A 23,410-nucleotide genomic window follows, 5' to 3' on the forward strand; every position below is an offset into this window, starting at 1 on the left:
TTAAATTTAATTTTACATACAAGCTTATGAAACATGATGGGGAGATTTGTGTTATTTTTATTTTGTAGGTGGAACATATTGTGACTGAGAATTTAGTGCTTAAGTAACTTTCCAAAGACATGATTACTTCTTGAGTATAGAAATTAGATTCCAGGTTTTCAGATTCTGAATTTAGCCCATTTGTAATATATTTCCTACTATCTAAAATAGAGCCCTACTGCTCTTGTTTCTACTCTTTGTAGCATCAGTCCTTGCTCACATTTAACGGAGGTAAGTGAGGGGGCAAGGAGGAATTTGTGTTCAAATGAAACTAACCATTCATCCCTACTGAGCAATTTTGAAGGGAAGCAATTTTCCTATTCTCTGCAAACCATTCCCAGTTACAATGAACAGTTGGAGAAAAAAATGTTAGTCTCACTACTTTATTAAACATCTTTTGAAAGGATATCAAAAGGGCTTCATTTATAAAATGTTGTAAAGGTATAAAAACATCACCAACTACAAAGATAGATGGTTGAAGTAAAACAGAAACCAATCCCTTTTGACAAGAATTTCTAGTATGATGACCCTGTTCCACTCTGAAATGTAGCTTCTGATAATTTTGCATTAATCAAACTACACTTTAAACAGACTGTTACATTAAGGAATGCACATTTGTCCTCAGAGATAGTGCTGAATCCTTTTTACTCTTTATCGCATTGCATTTTAATTGACTAGCAAATTAAGAAATATAATAAGATAAAATATTAGCAAACATAAATAAGAGATTCCTATCAAAAGGATATAGATTTGTCTAGCTATAGAGCTTTACAGACCCCCTCTGTTTAAGACTACATCTAGGTTAGTATTGCTGGGATCAACTTTAGCAATATTATGACACTGTAGAGAAGTCATCAGAATTTTATATATGCATAAACATATGTTTATGTGATATATGTATATATGAATATATATTATATATACAACATATACTATAGCATTAATATTTTCTTCTTCTTTGACCAGGAACATTAGTTATGTCTGTATCCTGAAATGTGACATAGTAACTCACGTCTGTAAACAGTCCTCAATCTGTTAAGCCTCACTGATCTCAGTGAGTGAAAGGAAATCATACTTTAGTCTTAAGACTTTTACTAAAATGACTCGATGTTGAAACTATGGTATTGTGCCTTATGTTTTATAAAAGGGAAAAATGGCAGAAATAAGAACGTGTGCCTCTTGCCCTTAAGAAACATAAATTTATAGTTATGTTGAATATGAAATAATAAAATTTTAAAATGGCATCAATAATTTATATTTTAAGGTACCTTGTCATTTTAAAAGTATATTTATAACCATTGTTCCAAGTGCTCTCTCACACCAACACCATTCAGTATGATTTGTCTCAATACTACTTTGCTAGGATATGACTAATGAAAGAAACTATTATTAGTTCCATTGTATATGTAAAAATTTTAAAGAGAAGTTTCACAGAGGTTAGGTAGCTTGCCCAAAGTAAGTTCTAATAAATATCACAGTTTAGATTTGAATCCATTGGACAATGGGATTGTTAATCCCACTGCTCTGGTTAGCTAGGAAAATCTAAAAATCAAGAAAACCCATTTATCTTGTGAGTATAAATGGCACAGCCAGATCCTGACACTTTTCAAAATTAAATGCTTTTCTATGTTACCATAGTATATTGTTCATTTCTCTGCTATATAGCACCCAGTATAGAGTGACATGAAATATATTTAGTTAACTATCTATCTTTCTCCCTGAGACCTGAGTTTCTGAGGGCAAGGACCAAGCAGTTTATCACTGTGTTCCCATCATAGATCCTAGACAGTACTTTCTGATTATCTTCCTAGTCTAACAATGGTACCAAGGCAGAAACTGACAGTTTTTCTACCTCTAGTGGGTAGTTTGCAATTTGTGCCCTTCCAGCCATTAGACACTGTCCTGACCCAAGCATCACACTCAGATTTTGAGTTAGAGGCTCATTTTCAAAGCCGAGTACTCCTCTCCTAGAGTTTTTCTACTTTTCAGCAAGGATGAGGGAGCCCTTGTTTACCGCCTTATCCGTTATTGAACCTTCTCCAAACTACATGTCTCTGTTCTATGAATCCCTCCAAGAATGAAAGCCTCACCTTTCTCCATGTTGCTTTCGGAATTATATAGTGGTTATTCATCTGCAGGAATTAAGTTGGAAGTGCAAGCACATTTTTAAGGTAAAGTAGCAACTTTGCTTGTTTTATTCTTTTTTTTTTTTTTTTAATTTTTATTAGTTGGAGGCTAATTACTTTACATCATTACAGTAGTTTTTGTTATACATTGATATGAATTAGCCCTGGATTTACATGTATTCCCCATCCCAGTCCCCCCTCCCACCTCCCTCTCCACCCGATCCCTCTGGGTCTTCCCAGTGCACCAGGCCCGAGCACTTGTCTCATGTACCCAACCTGAGCTGGTTATCCGTTTCACCCTAGATAATATACATGTTTCAATGCTGTTCTCTTGAAACATGCCACCCTCGCCTTCTCCCAGAGTCCACAAGTCTGTTCCATACATCTGAGTCTCTTTTTCTGTTTTGCATATAGGGTTATCGTTACCATCTTTCTAAAGTCCATATATATGTGTTAGTATATTGTAATGGTCTTTATCTTTCTGGCTTACTTCGCTCTGTATAATGGGCTCCAGTTTCATCCATCTCATTAGAACTGATTCAAATGAATTATTTTTAATGGCTGAGTAGTATTCCATGGTGTATATGTACCACAGCTTCCTCATCCATTCATCTGCTGATGGGCATCTGGGTTGCTTCCATGTCCTGGCTATTATAAACAGTGCTGCGATGAACATTGGGGTGCACATGTCTCTTTCAGATCTGGTTTCCTTGGTGTGTATGCCCAGAATTAAGCCATTCTTGTTGAAGTACAGTCCATTTACAATGCTGTGTGCATTTTTCAAGTGTGCAGCAAACTGATGATTTATATACACAAATATATGTTCGTTTTCAGATTCTTTTCTGTTACAGGTTGCTACAAAATACTGAATATAGTTCCCTGTACTACATAGTAGAACCTGATTGTTTATCTCTTTTATATATAGTGGTATATATATGTTACTCTCAAACTCTTAATTTCCCCTTTGGTGACCATAAGTTTGTTTTCTGTGACTGTGAATCTGTTTTTGTTTCATATATAAATTTGTTTGATCACTTTTTAAAACTCTGCATATAAGTGTTACCATGTAATATTTGTCTTTCTCTGCCTGACCTATTTCACTTAATATGGTAAACACTAGATCCATCCATGTTGCTGCAGGTGACATTATTTCATTCTTTTCTATAGCTAATAATGGAGTAATAATATTCATACACACACACACACACACACACACACACACATCTTCTTTGTCCATTCATCTGTCAATGGACATTTAGGAGGCTTCCATGTCCTGGCCGTTGCAAATAGTGCTGTAATGAACATTCGGGTGTGTGTATCTTTTCGAATTATGGTTTCCTCCCTGATATATGCCCAGGAGTGGAATTGCAGGACAGTAAGGTAGTTCTTTTTGCTTTTGTATACTGTTCACAGTGTTCTCAAGGCAAGAATACTGAAGTGGTTTGCCATTCCCTTCTCCGGTGGACCACGTTTTGTCAGAACTTATGGCCCGTCCATCTTGAGTGGCCCTGCACAGCATGACTCACAGTTTCATTACAAAGGCTGTGATCCAAGTGATCAGTTTGGTTAGTTTTCTGTAATTGTTTCCATTCTGTCTGCCCTCTGATGGATAAGGATAAGAGGCTTGTGGAAGCTTCCTCATAGGAGGAGCTGGCTGTGGGGGAATCTGGGACTGACTAATTAGAAAAGACCCTGATGCTGGGAAAGATTGAAGGTGGGAGGAGAAGCAGATGACAGAGGATGAAGTGGTTGGATGGCATCACTGATGCGATGGACATGAGTTTGAGCAAGCTCCAAGAGTTGGTGATGGAGAGGGAAGCCTGGCGTGCTGCAGTCCATGGGGTTGCAAAGAGTCAGATATGTCTGAGCAACTGAACTGAACTGATGGTAGTTCTATTTTTACTTTTTAAAGGAACTCCCATACTGTTATCCTTAGTGGCTCCACCAATTCACGGTCCCACCAGCAGTGTAGGTAATAATACGCATGCACTTTTTAAACATGCAGTTCGAAGTAATGTGAATCTCATGTGCATAATACAAAGAGGTATTATCAGAGGTTGTACCTTCTACCTTGTCCTTTAGCCATTCAAAACGGCAGCCCATTTCCGACCCATCATCCACTGGTAAGTTTGACTTGGCTCTAGTGCAATTCACTTTTCCTTTTCAACATTGAGTTCTTCATTTACCTGCTTAACTCTAGTCAAAGATTTAAAATTGTTTGACTTTTTATTTAATAAGCTTTATTTTTAGATAAAGTTTAGGTTCATAGCAAAATTGAGTGGAAAGTACAGAAGTTTCCCGTATACTGTCTTTGCCCTCACGTGTACAACCTCCCCCAGTATCAACATCCACAGTGATATATTTGTTACAATAAGTGAACCTACGCTGACACATCATTACCACCCAAAGTTCATAGTCTATGTGAGGGTGCATTCTTGGTGTTGTACATTGCGTGGATTTGGAAAATTTTATTATGACTTATATCCACCAGGGTAACTTTATACAGAATAGCTTCACTGTGCAAAAAAATCCTGTGTTCTGCCTATTTGTTTCACCCTCTTCCCTAACTCCTGGCAACCACTGATCTCTTTACTTGTCTTTATAATTTTGTCTCTTCTAGAATGTTCTAAGTTGAGATACAGTATGTAACCTTTTCAGACTGGCTTCTTTCACTTGTTGCTTAGTCTCTGTTGTGTCTGAATCTCTGCGACCCCATGGACTGTAGCTCACCGGGCTCCTCTGTCCATAGGATTTCCCAGGCAAGAACACTGGAATGGCTTGCCATTTCCTTCTCCATGTTTCACTTAATAATATGCATTTAATAGTCTTCCTTATCTAAAAGACTTGATAGCTCATTTCTTTTTAATGTTGTATAATATTTCATTGTTTGAGTGTATCACAGTTTACCCATTCACCTACTAAAGGCCATCTTGGTTACTTCCAAGTTTTGGTAATTGTGAATAAACACTGAAAAAGGAACATGTGATAGAGGCCTGACAGTCTGCAAGGTAGTTTTACTTCAACAATCTTAATAATTCTCAGAACTACTTGTGAATATTCTCCAAACATTTACCATCTGAGAAGTGAGGTGACATGTGGCAAGTCAGCAAGTTGGTTAATATAACTGTCAGAACTCAACACAAAATCCACAACCCTATCTATTGCCCTAGCATGACATACATACCACTCCTCCACGCTCACTTACCCATGGCAGATATCACTGGTTGATTACAGCTTGCTTTATCACGAAGCCCAATTCAAGCCTCCAATATTAATCAATTAGAGTCTGCATACAAGGCAAAGCTAGCTGACACCCCTGCTATGAGAAAGGTGTCATACGTCTCCTTAGGGCATAAATATTCAACTTTTGACAACATCTGACGGACAGCAATGAGGTATAGATTTCATCACCATTAATATAATGCCCTAATTCAGGAACAAATCATACATATTTTATGATACTTCTAATAATCTTATGATACAATAGTAATACTGCCTTCATTCTGTTAAATTATTGATATTCAGTCCTTACCAACCTTCCTCACTTCTACCTACATGCTTAGCAACAGATAGAATGTTCTGTCTTTTTCTGATTTGGCCTTTCTTTCTTACGTGTACAAACGTTTCCCACACATGTAAGAAGAACTTGAGCTGCTGTTAGCTTTCACACAGAACAAAGTCTCTGTCGTTGACAGGCTGCACACCAGAAGACAGAGTGTGACAGATCACAGTCATTCTAGGCCATCCTGTGTTGGACTCCTCACACTTTTCTATCTTGATTAAGCTGAGATTCTGATTACACCAAGGCTAAGTATTTTTTTGTCACTATATGTCCGCAGACCCATTATATAGTTTTACTATCTTGATGTATTAAAATTCCAGACATTTCTACAGGAGAACTATTATTTTAGGTGATGCATCACAAACTGCCACACCTTTAGCAACTTAACACACATTTATCATCTCATGGTTTCTGTGGGTCAGGCCACCAGGCGTGGTTCAACTGTGGCCTCTGCATAGGGTCCTGCAGGGCTGGAATGAAGTTGGTGACTGGCTTTACTGTCTTCTACAGATTGAAAGAGGGAATTTGTCAGAAATTACAAGTGAGTCAGCTAACGTGAGAGAGATACAAAGCAACTCAATCAAGGGAGTAATATTTCACGTTTGGCATAGTCTGTTGGTTAAAAGTCGTTAATGGATCCCATGCACTCCAGGCAGGAAAGTGAACATTTCAGTCACTCAGTTGTGTCCGACTCTTTGTGATCCTAGAACTGTAGACACCAGGCTCTCTGTCCAGGCAGTTCTCCAGGCAAGAATACTGGAGTGGGTTGCCATTTCCTTCTCCAGGGGATTTTCCCAAACCAGGGATGGAACCCGGGTCTCCTGCATCGCAAGCAGAGTCTTTACCATCTGAGCTTCAAGGCAGGAGGACTGCACAAAAGACATGAATACCCAGAGGGGATAATTAAGCCACCTTAGTCTGCTCACCACCAGAAACTAGTTCAATATTATAGAAAGGAAACTGGCGAGGATTCAAAAGACCTGGGACCTCATTCTGCCTCTCACACTGAATACCATTTGGGATGTGGGACAAATTATTATCTCTTTATCTGTTGTATGTGTGGTTTGTTAGATGATCCCCAAGAGTTCTACAAATTCTAAAATTCTGTAATAGAATGAAAGCTCAGGATGGTTAAAGCTTCTTCAAAGGTCAGTGACTGAATCCTGTCTAGTTTCTTAACACTGGTCTTTATTAATATACTCACTTCAACAGTGATTCAAGTGGTTTTAACAAAGCCATCACATAATGCCTGTACATCCAAGATAACAAGAATATGCATACTGTCAGAAGTTTTCTTCTCTATTGTTACAATGCTAATCACTCTTCAGTAAGGAATTCGAAACAGAGGAATGTCTCTGGTTGTTTCTTTTGATGTCCACTCACACCAGGACAGTGGTCAAAGCATGATAAGCATTTGGGAAATTCATTTAAGACCTGTTCTTGAATTATATGACTCATCAAAGGAAGTTTTAATGATTGTCTTCACAATTGTCTTATATGGAATCACAGAGGAGTTGCTTACACAACCTTAGACTCACCTCAATGCCATGCCAATATTAATTATGGCCAGGGAAATATTGGGAGACCCTGACATACTACTTAATGGAGTCTAAAACAGAATACATGGGGAAAACCAACATGTGTGTCTGTGCTGTCTCATGAATGCCTGCTAGGTGCCAGCTACCATTTTGGGACAGAGACTTCAGGAGTAAACACATTATGTTCTCAGGATAACGCAGTCTGGACAGGAAAATAAAGAAGTAAAGACAATAAGCAGGATGAAGGAAAGCTATAAGTGCTATGATAAAGGTAGACAAAAATTGCTCTAGAAGCAGAGAGGAGGGATGTGTGATCAAGCTGAGGAGAATTGTAATAAAGGAGTTTCTGGCCTAGGTAATGTGGAGCTAGATATTCAAGAAGAGAAAGAAGTCAGTTCACAATATAAGATGTGTGTGTGTGTGTGTGTGTGTGTGTGTATGTGTGTGTGATGTATGGAAAAAGAAAATATGAAATAACTAAAGATCTAAAAGGAGTAACATGAAATGGGTAGAGATATGAGATAACTTGGTGACTTCACTGGAAAACTGTGACCATATGGCTAAACTATAGAGTGCTATGGGGAGGAAAAATAAGGCTTAAAGGGCCGATATAATCTGAGTAAGGAAGGGCCCTGCTGGAGAATGCCAGGCTAGTGTGGTCTGGACTTTAATCTTAAGGAAAATGTGGAATCTCTTTTGCCCTCTCCAAAAAATTGTCTTAAGGAAATAATTTAGATATACACCCAAAAATAAGTTGATGTAGAAATGTTCCTGATATTTTTTATGAAACAGTGAAAAAAGTTGAAAACAGTTACATAAGGGGCTTTTAAAAATAAAATATTATACATCTATTAGACAGACTATTATATAGATCTTATGTTGATATGGAAAGATATAAACAATATATTATATAGGCAACATAGATTATATGACAGTGTAAAGAGTTCAGTCTCATCAATATAAGCATGTTTAATGTTATGAAGTGATAAATTCCAAACCACTTGGATTTGCACCTATTTTATATGTTTCTGTTTGGTTTGAAATCTTTCAATGAACAGAAAAATAAATACATTTCTTAATTAAAAAATTATATTTGGAGGATAACTACAGCATCTCATAGGGATCGGTATGGAAGAATTTATTAGTTGGAACAAAAACTCAAGTGTATGTAACAAAGATTCATAAGGTATAAATTTCAGACAAGGTACAAATTGATTTTCCTTTCATGTAACAGAGTCAGAAGTCTTTAGGTCCAGGAGCCACCAAGGACCTGAGCTAGCAGCAGCACTGTGCTGTCCTAAAAATTGGTATCTGAGATTTTCTAGGCCTTGCCATTTCCAGAGAGTGGGAAAGGAAAGGAGAAAGAAGACAGGACCAGCGTCTTTTTTGAGTTGGCTTGGAATCTTCACACATCACTTCCTCCTACAGCCTGGAGTGAGGATTTAGTCATGGAACAGATCGAGGTTGAAGGAAGGGTTACCATCCATAGTGTGTGCCACAGGGAACAAAGAATTCTAGGTGAGGAACCTGGTTTGCAGATTGATATTGCCATCAAGCCACGAGAGGAGTTTTTGTTTTGTTGTCATTATTTATTTTCAAGTGAGTCTAAGGTGTATAGAATCGGATTAATTGTCATTTTAGGGTCACAGTATATGCTCTCATCATTGATTCATACAAGGTTCTCATTTGTTTGTTTGTTATCTGTTTATTGGGCTTCCTTTGTGGCTCAGCTGATAAAGAATCTTCCTGCATTGTGGGGAGACCGAGGTGCTATCCCTGGGTTGGGAAGATCCCCTGGAGAAAGGAACGGCTACCCACTCCAGTGTTCTGACCTGGAGAATTCCAAGGACTGTATAGTCCTTGGGGTCTCAAAGAGTCGGACACGACTGAGTGACTTTCACTATCTCTTTATTATCAACTAAATCGCCCTTCTACATAAAAACTAATTTGGATGGATTTTGCCATCGAATAGAGTACCCCGAAACTCAGTGGCTTACAATGGCAATGCTTCATTAGTTCATAATAGATGATTCTGTGGTTAGCCATTCCCCTATGCTCACCTGGTGGTTGGTCCCTGTGATCTGGGACAGTTTAGTTGGATGGTCTAAGACAGCCTCACTCACAGTCATCTCGGGGCTGCTGCTTGCTGTCGGTCAGTACTGGCTGTCAGCTGGGGCGATGGGACTGGCTGGACCTTGTTTCTCTCCCAGGCTAGTTATGTATTCACATGGCAGTGGTGGTGGTGGTTCCAAAATCAGCAAGAGAGGGCAAGCTTAATGTGCAAGCTTATTCCAAATCACACTCCATCATGTTTGCTAGTATCCCACTGGGATGGAGTTTGCCAAGCCTATAGGCAGTATGGGAGAGGAAGACTCAAAGGTGTGCATATAGGAAAACATGGATGCCTTAAGACCATCATTGCAACCATCACGACAGCATTCTTCCATGGTGGATAAAACCTACACGGACCTATATGGTCCTCAGCTACCCTGAAACTTGTATTTATCAGTCCCACATTTTACTTTATATGAAGTATTTTTTTACTTGGTTTTATTTATATTTTAAAAAGGTTGTCATAAAATGTATCATCTTTTGGGATTACTTGCTTTTTAAAAAAATTATTTGTTTATTTTTGGCTGTTCTGGGTCTTCGCTGATGCGCAGAGGCTTCCTCTCATTGCGGCGAGCGGGGGTGACTCTGTGCTATGGAGCACGGGCTTCTCATTGTGGTGGCTTCTGCAGGGGTGGGGCACAGGCCCGAGGCGCATGGGCATCAGCAGCTGAGGCTGTGGGCTCAGTAGTTGTGGCTCTAGGGCGCTGGCTCAGTCGCTGTGGCGCACAGGCTTAGTTGCCATGTGACAGGTGGAATCTGCCCAGAACAGGGATCGAACCCATGTTCCTGCATTGGCAGATGGATTCCTAACTGCTGGACCACAAGGAAAGCCTTGGGATTACTGTCTTATGTAATATTATATTGCTAAAATACAACATTGTTGTGTATAACCATAAGTGATCTGCTTTGACGCGTATAATATTTCACACTATGAATATAACATAATCTGTCCTTTCACCTAAGGATGGCATTTGCTCCGTGTCCAGCTTTTGCTACTATGAACAGTAGTGCTGTGAACATGTTGAACATGTCTTCTATTATGCACATGTAAGTGTTTCTCTTGGATAGGTCTGGGAGTGAATTGTGCAGACCTGTGAATAGGTCTGGAATTGTGAATATTCAATGCAGCAAAGAATTGCCAAATTATTTTCCAAAGTGGTTACAGGCCAATTTATATTCCTGCCAGCAAAGTATGAGAGATCCTATTGATCTTCAACCTCTTCACCTATTCGTGTAATAGTAAAAGACTTGATTTGTATGATTTAAAGGGGTGCAAAGTTGTATCTCATGGTGACTTGGATGACAGTGATTGCATAGACTGTCCCCAGTCATGTTGGTTGACACAGGACACCAGAGCCTAGTCCTGGGCCTGACTGGTACCCTGGTCCCAGGCCTACTCCTGCTCATCTCCACCTGTTCCTATTTCTCTGACAATCTCTGTAACTGACGACTCACAAGGCACCATGACAACCCTCTGTATTGTTATGACATCAAGTTCCTTCCACATCTAAGATCCTGCTTTTCTAAGTCTCTTTTCTTTCAAAGCAGTCTCTTTCTGGAAGCCCAATGCAGGGAAAAGAACATGAGATTTGGAATTGCGCAAACCTGATATAAATTCTACTACTTGTGCCTAACTAGCTGCTAGACCGTAGACGAGTGACTTAACAATATCTCCACGCTCCAGCTCCCTCACATGTAAAACAAATGTATCGGTTCTCATTTAGTCACTAGCATTCTAGGTGGTGACATATGCAAGAGGACAGGCAACACGCAGTGTATAATAAGTGCTCCCCATTGAAAGCATTGATGGCGACTCAGCAGATCTTCGCTCTGGATTCCAAACGGAAGGTCCCATCCCAGCGCAGCACCAAGATGCGATAGGCTAGCCTTGCCTGAGGTTAAATAGCTGTCTCAGGATTCATTCATATCAAATGGAACTGTGGTTTCACCGTGGCTCTGGAACACGTAGTGAGATCTGACAAATTCAATCAGCTAATTTTTAGGTAAAGTCTCAGTGATGATAATGTAGATCATTAGTCACCATTCCACCTGCACAGGACAGATTTCAGTGTCAGGCGTTTTCACCACGAGCAGTAACAGCAAAGAAACTAAGGTGATTAAGGCCCTCAGTGCCACTCTGCTCCAAGAGAAAAGGGTGGAGAGGTGCTGGGGGATGGGCCAGGCAGTGTGTTCCCCTGAGGGTCACAAGACATGTCTTGTAAATCCAGCTCTGCCATGAGCTCACTGGTTGATTGTGGAAATGTCTTGACTTCCCTGGGACTCAGTTTCTTGAAATAGTTGATGAGTACCTGTCTGATAAACATTTGCTGAGTTGAAGTGACTAAGATCCTAAAAATGGCAATGCTGGACTAAGTCATGCCCATGATCCCTGTTGCTCCCCTACACATTGCCCACACCCCAGATGAAGCAACAGTTCCTCTTCCATGAAGTTTTCTCTGACTTTCCCCAGCTGGCAAGTCCCTCCTCATGAGCTTGTAGCCTCCTCTGAAACCCTTTTCACAGGACTTTGGACCATAAAATGGTCCATTGAGGCCTGAAAGGAGTACAAAGGTTATAGTCTCAGAGGAGTCCACACTCCTTTTACAAGTGATGTTTTGAGGCTGGGATTACCTGGATCCCATCAGTGGATGCTCTTGGTGAATGAAACTCAAGCCTCTTTGCGACAGCCTACGGCTCTCTTTCTGGAGTCTCATGGGTCTGCCTTATGAGAGACAGGCATTTCCCTGGAATAATCTTGTTATTTGAAGCTAAATCAGACATTGCTGGCACAGCAACCTTGCTTTCTGTTTAGAATGTGTAATTGGTTTAGAGGAATTGTTTGAAGGCCTGTCATTTCAGCTCCCCAAGACTCAGATAGTATGAACAAGACAATAAAGTGCACCTATATCTCTTCAATTTAATGCGAGGTAATAAGGTCTAAGGTGCTTCCCTGGTGGTTCAGCAGTAAAGATGGGTTGATCCCTAAGTAGGGAAGATCCCCTGGAGAAGGAAACAGTAACCCAGTCCAGTACACTTGCCTGGGAAATGCCATGTACAGAGAAGCCTGACAGGCTACAGTCCATGGGGTTGCAAAAGAGTCGGGCATGACTTAGCTACTTAACAGCAACAACAATAAATAAGATCTAAAACTGTATCCCAAGACTTAGGGCAAAAAACCCAGCTTATTGACTGATAGTCCATTTGATTTTCAGTGACTACCCTATGTTTTCTGAGCTTCCATTCCCTTATTTAGAAAACAGGGACAATCATAGTGGTCCTGCCTCTTTTGCAGGACCATCGAGAGGCTCAAAAAATAAAATGTGTGCGAGAACTTCCTGGAGTTGCACAGAGGGTGGTTATTACCAGGGACCATCTCCATCTGTTTCTGCGGTGGCCCCTGGTTCCCAGCTCCCAAGAGCCCTCACTAATCCTTAGCTGACGGGAGGCACTGTCATAACCATCACACAGATACTTTGTTTACAGAGCGCTTACTCAGAGGAGCTAAAGGCAATGGGGCTTCTCTTCTGCACCGTCCCTCGGGGATGCTCATATTATACCATCTCAGAAGTTGGACATATTTTGCAGGATAATCATCTCCAGTTCTCTTCTGGTTGGTTTCAGCCCATTTCCCTTGCTGCATTCCTTGGGACCAAACTTCTCTCCTCGACGGGGGGAGAGCAGTACCAGAGCCAGATGATCCAATTACAGAGCTCGGAAGGCAACTTCTGCTGCACACCGCACAGATATATCTTGCTGATACTGATACTGATACTGATTTCTGGGACGTCACACCGCATTAGTGGTGGGAGGTGTTTTCTCCACTGCTTGGCACCTGGCTCCAGCCCTCCTAGTGGAATGGAGACAGGATGCACCCTAACTGGGATGTGAAGGACACAGTTTTGTCCCTTTGCAGCCATGTATCACAGTGACTAAAAGCATATCTTTCCGATCCTAAGGGAACAGAGGTTGAAATCTATCTTTGCAATTTACTACTTCTGTGATCTTTCACAAGTCACTAAACATCAGCTTCTTCATATGTAAAATAAGGTAATAATATATACCGTCACAGGGCTGTAGTGAGTATGAATTATCTATTTAAAGTGTTTAACATAGGGCTTGGTACATAGTAAGAACTCAATATTAGTAGGTACCATTATTACTATATCATCATTTAATCTGTGATCTCCTTCCCAACTTGGGTCTCAATTATGTTCATTTACAATTTATCAGTTAACTGAACAAGTACTGGTGTGCCTTCTTGACGAGAAGTCTGATATTATCCCTTGAGTTCTTTCCTGATATTCCACATCTCCCTTGTGGATTGTCCAAGAACCCTGGTGTGTGCCAACACCAAGAGAGAGGACCAGAGTCTGATGGGTCCCCTTCTGCCGTAACTTCTTGCTGCCACATGGTGATGCTGTGGAAGATGTGTTCTGCACAGCCTGAGCTTGGCCCCCAAGGGTGCCCTTGCAAGCCAGGTTTATTCTGTTTGCCTTCTGCCCTGTTCTCACCTTTTCCTCTGCTCTGCTCTGAACAGCAGGCTGGAAGGGCTGATTATAGCAGGTGGGAATTTCCAGGTCTCTGTGCCTGCTGCCTTCTAAATGGCTTCAGCCTATGGAAAGTGCTAGAAAGGAAGTAGCCAGAGAGCTTCTCCACCTTTCTCTCTGCCACAGGCTTCTCCATCAGATGACACCTCCTGCTCACCCTTCTCTTATTCTCTCCACAGTTGCTCATCTCTAGGTTGCCCCACGGTGCTCTGCATGTCTTCTTAGAACTCCATCATCTGTATAACCAATCTCTGCATTAAGACTTGGAACGTTCTCCATTTTCTGATAAGACCCTGACTGGTACAATGTGCTGACCCCGTTAGTATGGTGGGGCTCGCCTGTATGAACTGCGGGTTACAGGTCCCATCGCCCACGTGTTGACGCTCACCTATTGCTTTTACAACTAAGACCCTGAGTCAGGGTGCCAGGCCTGAGGAGCTCTGGCCTCAGCCCTGGGCAGTGCTGGGCCCAGGATTCTCCTATACCCCTGGGCCCTGGGCCCTGGGCCAGCCGGCTTCACCAGTCATACTCCCCTACTTTCCTGGTGAATTCTCCCTAGCAAATCTTGGCCAAGATTTTTCTCCTTTTAATTTCTGAAACGGGGTCATGTCCCCTCTATCCTTTGAAGGCTTTGAAATCCTTTTGCAAATTAATCTGTCAGCTTTCCAGCACCCAGCCCACTGTGACAAAGGCCATATAATTTTCTATTCCAATCATCCCCCTGGGCTACGGATGCCAAATGCCCTGCCTTATAATTGCATGACTAAGGAACAGTACAAAGCAGAGAGTGCTTCTCAGGGGCCTGATATTCACTGAAGATGAAACTGCAGCTTAACTCCTTGAAGCATGTCTTGTTTCTCCCAGGTGGTGTTTAATCACACACCCATCCGTGTCACCACAATTGCCTGTTCCTGCATCTGTGGTAGCACCCACCACCATGCTGATAATTATGTGTACATATGTGCACATGCGTCTTGTTGTACCGTGGAGCATGAACTCTGAAGACTAGGACTGGGTCTGTACCTCATGTACAGATCACAGGGCCTGCCCTGGAGGAGGTATTCATCACATGTTTAGTAAATGAAGGAGAGAACACATAAATATTCAAGTGAGATACTCAATGATTGCATAAATGAATGAATGAGTGAGTGAGTGAAAGTCAAGGAAGCAAATGAAAAGGGAAGACAGAGGACTGCAAGATGCCTAGAGCATTAACAACGGGCAGGTTCTAATCCTGAGACGGTACTCATTCTTTACAATCCAACACCAGGGACTTGCATTGTAAGTCTGTTTGAAAGAACGAACGAGAAATATGGAAACCTTCTAAAATAGTTATGAGAGCTTTCCAAAATTTGAAGACTGACACTCAAGTCCTGGTCCTCCAGACTGCATTTCTGTTGTCTCCCAGCCCTCACCTAGAGATCAGCTACTAAAAGCCATTCAGTGCTCCCAACAGTGGTATTCCTGGCCAGGGATCGTCTTCCCAGTTTATAGATAGCAAATCAATAATAGATAAGAAGGCATGGAGTAGATTTGTCCAAGATCCCTTGACTGGTTAAGGGGTATAGTTTGAATTTGCACTCAGACCTTTGCAAATGCCAGAGTGTCCTTTTCTACTCTGGCAGGCTGAGAGTAGGCTGCTTGTACTGAAATGTGCTATTTACCACTTTAGGCAGGACTGTGATTTATCTGTGCAGCTAAAGGGAGGGAGGTGGCTGGCCTAATGGATGACACTGGACAGGGGACACTGCTTTGGATAGAATGTTTTTGTACATGAAATGGAAAATGGAGGGGAAACATAAACCAGAGGTTTCTACCAGGTACCTGTTAAAAGCCTCAATAACAGAATTGTATAAGCACACACTGTCTTAAGATTTTAATCCTCTTTTGAGATTTTTTTTTTCAGGTCAATTGATTTTTTTTTTTTCCCATGAGCAGCAATTTGAGTACCATCTGTCACTCACTACATTCTCCGTCATGTTCTCAGCATCTGTCTCAGAAAAGTACCCTATGCTTGTCACTTCCACATCCACCAGTGGTCACAGGTCAGAGCAGGGAACCAATCCTTGTCCTACTGTTAACTCTCTTCTTCATTTCTCCCCTCTTACACTCACTTGTCCTCTGTGCAGACCTTGCATCCGAGTGTGGGGACAGAGAAGTCACTTGTTCTCTCCCCTGCTCCCTCACCCATTCATTCATTCATGCCAGAAATTCTTCCTAAGCTCAGGAAGTGCATCCTGTCAGCGGAGCCCGGAAGCTTGGACACAGATGGTTACGTTAGCACATTCTAAGAACCTTCACAAAGTCAGGAGGGAACAGCCAGCCTAGCCCAATGGAGAGCGGAAAGCAGTTACGAAAGAAGAGAATGTCAAGTGACTCTTAAGAGATGAACTAAGAGTGCCCCCAGTGCAGAAGGAGAGAAGGGGGTGCAGGGAAAGGAAGGCTGCTGTGGCCAAGCTTGGAGGTTTGGAAGAGGCTCATCACCCCCCTGGGGCCGGGAGGAGAGCCTAGGATGATTCTCACTCATGAAAGCAGCCCCCACACCAGGCTCGGAAAGGAGAACATCATCCCATAAACAGAGGCAAGCCGCTGGAGTTTTAGACATGATGGTGGACCTGGAGTGCCAAACAGGAGCTCTTTGAAGACACCCAGTGGAGACAGCCCCCTTCCTTCCCTATCTTGTCTTTACTCAGCCCGGAATTCCTGCTCCCTGTCGGTCATGGAACCTGGCACAGTGGTGAACAGCCAGCCAGAGCCTGGCTCTGGACCTCTTTCAGGGTAGTTGTGGCATCTTCCCTGAGCACAGAGGCTTACATGAATATTGCTTTCAGATACAGCAAAGCCCGTGCTAAGAGTAAGTCAGTCCTTACTGTAGTTTTTATGAGAACCACCTTCGTACCTTTAGTCTCAAACATCCCATTCTGTGTTTTTGATCAGACAAGTAATTCTCTGCTCCTAGAATGCCCTAAATTCTCCAGGTCCATATAAAGTTTTCCAATGAGTGTAAATGATGTGACTGCATCCTTTAAGTTCTCAGCACACTTTACTCAGCACATAGGAAGTCATTTCTGCCGGGAGATAAAAGTGGAAAGTGGAAATGTTAACCACTCAGTCATATCTGACTCTTTGTGACCCCATGGACTGTAGACAGCCAGGCTCCTCTGTCCATGGACTTCTCCAGGCAGGAATACTGGAGTGGGTTGCCATTCTCTTCTCCAAGGGATCTTCCCAACCTAGGAATTGAACCCAGGTCTCCTGCTTTGCAGGCAGATGCTTTACCATCTGAGCCACCGGGAAGCCCTGGAGATAAAGCAAGAAGCAGAGTCTTACGTGAAATGCAAACTCCAGGCACCAGAGTTCCCACCTCATTATTTCTGGTTCAGGATAGGATCTGACTTTTGGTGGCTGCATAAACCTTGTGCTCTGACCTAAACCCAGACTCGGGACTTGTCAGGACTGAGTTTCAGTCCTGGCAGGAGCACTCCCTAAGTGTTATCTAATACTTGGTCACGTCATTTAACCTGACAGATTAAGAGACCATGGAGGAAAAGTACCCAGCCCAGTATCTAGAACACAGGATGTGCTCCAGCAGTGGCAGCTACTCACAAATGCCCTTTCTTTCTCTTCTCTCCTCTTTGCCCCTTGCTGCATGGGAGCTTTTTCTTTTCTGCTACACTCAGTGCCTGTAGGGAAAAAAAAAATCTAAAAATCAAAACTCTAAATAAACTAGATTACAGAACTCTTAACAGATTCCCTCCATCCCCATGAAAAATGATCACAGGGAACAAAAGTACATAATCAAGGGGAGAGATAAATATCACACAAAATTGTCATCTGAAAATAAGAGGCGAGCCACGCTGTACTTGTCCGTATAATCGCTTCGTGGAAACAGGCGCAGCGCTGAGCCGAGCCTGGAGTATACCATGAACCCCTGCAGACACAGAAATTTTGTGAGCTGTAGGTTTCAGGAACCCACAGAGCTGGGAACGCAGAGGTTTAATGGTATTTTAAATGTTTTGACTATGCAGAAGGCAGAATCTGAAGTCTAATCACTTTCAGAATACTCGATGTGCTGTTAGCGTCCCTAGGTCCTGCGTACGCCCCAGCCACCCACCCTCAGAGCGAGGCAAGTTCAAGGGAAGGGAAGGGGACTTCAAGTGTATGCTGCACCCACTATGTGCCTGGTGCTTTTTTCACTCACTTCCCTTGACTTCACAGCACTCCTGGGAGGTGGGTGATCTGGTCTACACCCCCAGGCCTGGAAGGTGACGGATACTCTCCACCACTTGTCCTGTTATGTGCCTGTAATCCACACCCACAGGGCTTCACAGAGGACCTGAACTCATACCAGCCAGTGTCCAAAATTGAGTTATGATAAAAAACGCCCCTCAATTGACTCTCCTTTAAGTGTTAAAATTATATCATTCAGCACACCCATGTTCACAGCATTATTTGTAACAACCAAAAGGTGGAAGCAACGCAAGTGCCCACTGATGGATGAATGGACAAGGAAAATGTAGTGTATGCCTACAATGTAATAGTGAACATTGGGTGTGCCAGTCCCTCAGTTGTGTCCGATTCTTTGCGACCCTATGGACTGTGGCCCGCCAGGCTCCTCTGTCCATGGGATTCTCCAGGCAAGAATACTAGAGTGGGTTGCCATGCCCTCCTCCAGGGGATCTTCCCAGCCCAAGGATAAAACCCAGGTCTCCTGCATTGCAGGAAGATTCTTTACTATCTGAGCCACCAGGGAAGTAAATGGAATATTATTCAGCTTAAAAGTGACAGAAATTCTGACACATGCTACCACATGAGTGATCCTTAAAGATATCATGCCAGATAAAATAAACCATTCACACACAATACACAAAAATACTGTGATTCCATTTATATGAGATACTTAGAGTAGTCATAGTTATAGAACTGGAAAGTGGAATGGTACCCAGCCAGAGCCTGGGGAAGGGGAAAATGAGGAGCTGCTTAATGGATAGGGAGTTTCCATTTTGCAAGGGGAAAGAGTTCTGGAGATGGATTGGACAGCACCATAAATAGACTTAGCTGTACTGAACTGTACACTTGAAAATAGATAAGATGGTCAAATTTATGTTGTGTATATTTTACCACAAGTTAAAAATAATTAAACCATTCTAACTGTTGGTGCTTCATTGTGTCAAGATAATTTACTGAGATATTAATTGTTCTTTGTTCCCTCTGAATGGAAAATGGATGGAAAGAATGGGGCTTTAGAGAGATTGTCTTACTCTGCTCCTGTCCCCATTCTAAAGAGGAGCCCAAGCTTTTTTGTTCCCTAGCCCCAGAGGAAATTGTTGTTCCTGGCTTTTATAAAAGTCAATTCTTTAAGGTGATTACACTCATTGTTAAAGACACAGAAAGAGTCAAAGGCCTTTCAGAGTTGTCACTGGAGTAAAAGGAGAGGGAGAGGCAGAGACAGAATTATGCAGAGACAAGAGCAGATTCTGGAAGGCTATGGAGGAAGGTCAGAGAGGTCTCAGTCTGCAAGTCTGGGTAACTGCAGAAACCCTTTCTATGGGAACAGCCCACACTGAAGGCAGCAGAACCTTTGCCAAGACTAGGAGACAAGGCACCTGGAATGACACTACCACGTCTTCCAGCCTTAGCAAAGACCCAGGTGCCCAACACAATACAGAATAAGTGGATTTGCTTAAATCCGAAATGTTATGAGCCCTAGGCAACTGCCTTTCTTAAGCGTGGCTGGTTGGCCTGAACTCCTGAGGGCTCTTCTCAAAGGCTGTCCTCTGCAGAAGGTTGCTGGGAACTTTGCAAGCACAGAGGACAACAAAGTCTAGTATTTACTGAGATTGGATGTTCTATCAGCTTTGAAAGATCAAAGTTGTACTTAAAATAATATTCAAAGCTGGTTTAATTTGATTAAAAAGATTAAGTGATGTGACATTTTTCTATAGACTTGAGTTTGTGGAAATACATTCATATCCACTAAAATTTGTTACTTTTATGACCAACACCATGCTTTATTTGTAAGTATATTATAGTGTCAATAATTACATTGACAACACTTTATACATTTCATTGTATAATATTAACTTCAAGCCAAAAAATCCACAGTTATAGTCTTGGTAATTTAAAATCTTTAAATACAAGCCATATTTGAAATGCTGAACATAAAAGAGAAATAGAAATGGCAGGAAAAAAATGAAAATAACTAAAAGAAATCACTATCCCCCCAAAAATAAATAAAGTCATCTGGTTACATGCTTTAAAAGAAAAAAGGAATCAAGAAAATCAGATGATCATATATATTTTAACAACATAAAGTTATAATTCTTTAGACCTATGTGAAAGGTAAAATTGTACCATACTAAATTCTATGTCCTTTTTAATCTAAAATTTATTCTTAGCAAATTATTTGCATACAACATTCTGTTGATTGTCTAGATGTGCCTCAAATCTTGCTAATCCAGCTGCTCTGAATAAGTACCTAGGCACCCCTTCTAGACACCTGACTTCGCTGTCTCCTCCATAGCAGGTGGACCTCGCCTGCTCAGATGGAATTGGCTCTTGTCGGACTGGTTCAGGCTCTTGATGGTAGGTTCAGGTGTCTTCATGGTAAGACACTCAAGGGGTTGCTATTCACTCATTGGCAGGTTTCTTACCAGCTGGCTTCTCCTGTGTTCTCTCCTGGGAGCATTCCCTGCTCTAGACCCCAACCCTGGAGACTCCAAGTCTTGCTTTGTCCCTTAGAAGTCTCTTCAATTTGATCAATCCCAAGGGAGGTTCAATCTGATAACCTCCCTTTGGGGGAGGAGATAGAGCTCTTATAGGACATCAAGGCTCTAGTAAGTTGCTCACAGTCACCCAGGGACAGCAGCAAAGCCAGGACTATAACTCAAAGTCTGTATGACTCCAAAGCTTGTATGACTTGCTTTTGTACCAAGCTGCCTCTGAAATCCCATACCCCACAAAGAGCCATAAAATCAACATGTGTTCTTGCATTTTTAAAATTTTACACTGAAGTATATTTGATTTACAGTGTTGCGTTAGTTTCATGTATATAGCAAAGTGATTTACTTATACATATACACATATCTATTCTTTGTCGGCTTCTTTTCCCACATAGGTCATTATGGAGTATCGAGTAGAGGGTTCCCTGTGCTATACAGCAGGTCCTTGTTGATTATCTGTTTTCAACTAGCATTGATTAAATAGTTGTAGGTTTCTTAGTGTAAAATATCTCAGAAATGCATGAAGAAGGAGCTTGTGTCCCTTCTATGTTGCAGAGAAAAGCATGTGGGGGTAGAGAGGATAAATCCTCACCTCTTACCCTGGGTAGCATGACCTTGAGCATTTCAGCTCTCTGGCTTTCAGTGATCTTGTACACAATGGGTACTTGTAACTAAATGGTGTCTCAGAACCTTCCAAATCCATCCTTTCTGAGCCAACCCTAGCCCTAGCCAGTCATTGAGACCCCAAACCAAGGATGAAATTCTGACGAGTGCAGGACCCACAGCCCTTCCCGCCCAGGCCTTCTTGGCCATGGGCAGGTGCTCCTCAACGACAGTGTCGTTTCCGCAGGAAAGGATGAGATGTGTCAGGCTGCCACCAGGAACGACTTGCTTTTCCTTCCCTCCCTGAGCAAAGCAGATGCATCTCTATCACATGAATATTTCTTCCCTCCTCCCCAGACAGAATGACCTGGTCATCACGCAACAGTAACTCGGTTCTTTGGTTCTTCTTCACCGCAGTCAGGACTGGCTCACATCTGATTCAGTTTTTGCTGTAGGACCTGGTGTGGTGTCAGGTCAATCTGATCTCATAAGCTCCACTTTAAGAACCTTCCTCCTTCTCCCTCTTCTTTCTCTCTGCCTGGCCCCCCTTGCATTCATCTTTACTTTTCTTTTTTTCTTAAACACTGGCCGGGGTAGAGATCCAGAGAGGAAAGCCCCTGCTTTCAAGGAGCTCGGAGACCACGTGGAGGAGAGCTCACCCAGGAAGGTGTGCAGAGAGAAGGTCTGAGCTGGGCGGAGGAAGGCAGGCTTCACTCGGTGGCTGGAGCTGAAGACAGGTTCCAAAGCATTTCTGGGGCAATGAGGATACTGAGATGCTGACAAAAGACAGGAGAGATATTTGCCGGCTTGATGGCTTGATGGCAGGTATGTGGCGATGGAGAGGGCTTGCAAGGGCCTGAAAAGGCAGAGGGTTCAGCTTGCATAAGGGCACAGAGGCTGAACTTCCAGGAGAGGAGCACAGACAGGGGTGCTGGGGAAGCGAGTTGAGTTCATTCACAGCAGCCGTGGGAGGGGGCTGCCCCGCACCATCCTGCTCACGCGCAGAGGTGAATAGATTCACTCCAAAGCCACCTCTGTTTTATATGTTTTTATTAAAAATGGACCTCCTTATTGGCGTGGATGCACATGTATGCAAATGTGTGGGGTTGTACCACACAAAAGACTTGGGACTGCCTCTGTCCCTTTCTGCTGAGCGGAGGCTACTTTTTCACATGTGAGCTAATGAGGACAGAGAACCTGCAACTTTAAGGCAGGATTTGAACCTGGGTCTCTCCATCTCCAACATCCCACTGTCCAGCGGCCAGGACCAGTTCTAGCACCTAATTGTATGTGTTAGCCAGTCATGTTTGACCCTTTGAGACACTATGGACTGTAGCCTGCCAGGCTCCTCTGTCCCTGGAATTCTCCAGGCAAGAAAACTGGAGTGGGTTGCTATTTCCTTCTGCAGGGGATCTTCCCAGCCCAGGGATCAAACCTGGATCTCCTGCCTTACAGGCAGATTCTTTACCATCTGAACCATCAGGGAAGCTCTTCTCTAGCACCTAGTGAAGTGAATGAATGCCTGTGAAGTGTGGGCTCCTCCTTCATAAAAGTGGAATCATAAAAATGACCTTACAACATTGTGAGGATTTGTGAAATGATCGCACACAGCAGGACTGTCTTCATTTGTCTCCCCACACTTACTCTGCTTTCCACCAGAGTGAATGTTTCGAAATGCAAATCTTACTTGTTTCCTCCACCCTCCATCTTCCCATCCTTACAGTTTCCATCAGAGCCCTGTTGCTCTCAGGATAAGTAGCAAAGTCTTATTACGGCCAACAGAGGAGAGAGCTTAGATGTGACACTCTTGCCAAACCCTTATCCATTCCTTAAATGCTCCGAGTCCCTTGAGTCACTGGCCTTTGCAATGCTCCCGCTCAACTCCTACTCATCTATCAGTTCAGTTCAGTTCAGTTCAGTGGCTCAGTCGTGTCCGACTCTTTGCGACCCCATGAATCGCAGCACGCCAGGCCTCCCTGTCCATCACCAGCTCCCGGAGTTTACTCAAACTCAGAGCCCACTCAAATGATACATCCTCGGGACCCTCCCTGGGTGCCCATATGAGGCTGTGTTCACATGACACCAGATCACCTTCCCCTTAGAGCTTACCATGTGTGATCAGTTACTTATATGACTAGCCCTGTCTCCCCACCAATTACAG

General features: G+C 42.6%; 1 long non-coding RNA gene and 1 other non-coding gene across 2 annotated transcripts in view; one reads left to right on the plus strand and one right to left on the minus strand.

Moving 5' to 3' along the window:
* Positions 1 to 23,410, plus strand: part of LOC139031729 (uncharacterized) — a 2,010,631-nt gene that overhangs the window by 1,739,983 nt on the left and 247,238 nt on the right. The window lies entirely within an intron of this gene.
* TRNAC-GCA (transfer RNA cysteine (anticodon GCA)) lies at positions 17,149 to 17,221 on the minus strand. Its single transcript has one exon. It is a non-coding gene; the product is annotated as a tRNA-Cys (tRNA).

This window comes from Odocoileus virginianus, chromosome 28 (genome assembly GCF_023699985.2).
Source record: "Odocoileus virginianus isolate 20LAN1187 ecotype Illinois chromosome 28, Ovbor_1.2, whole genome shotgun sequence".
Classification (NCBI taxonomy): Eukaryota; Metazoa; Chordata; class Mammalia; order Artiodactyla; family Cervidae; genus Odocoileus; species Odocoileus virginianus.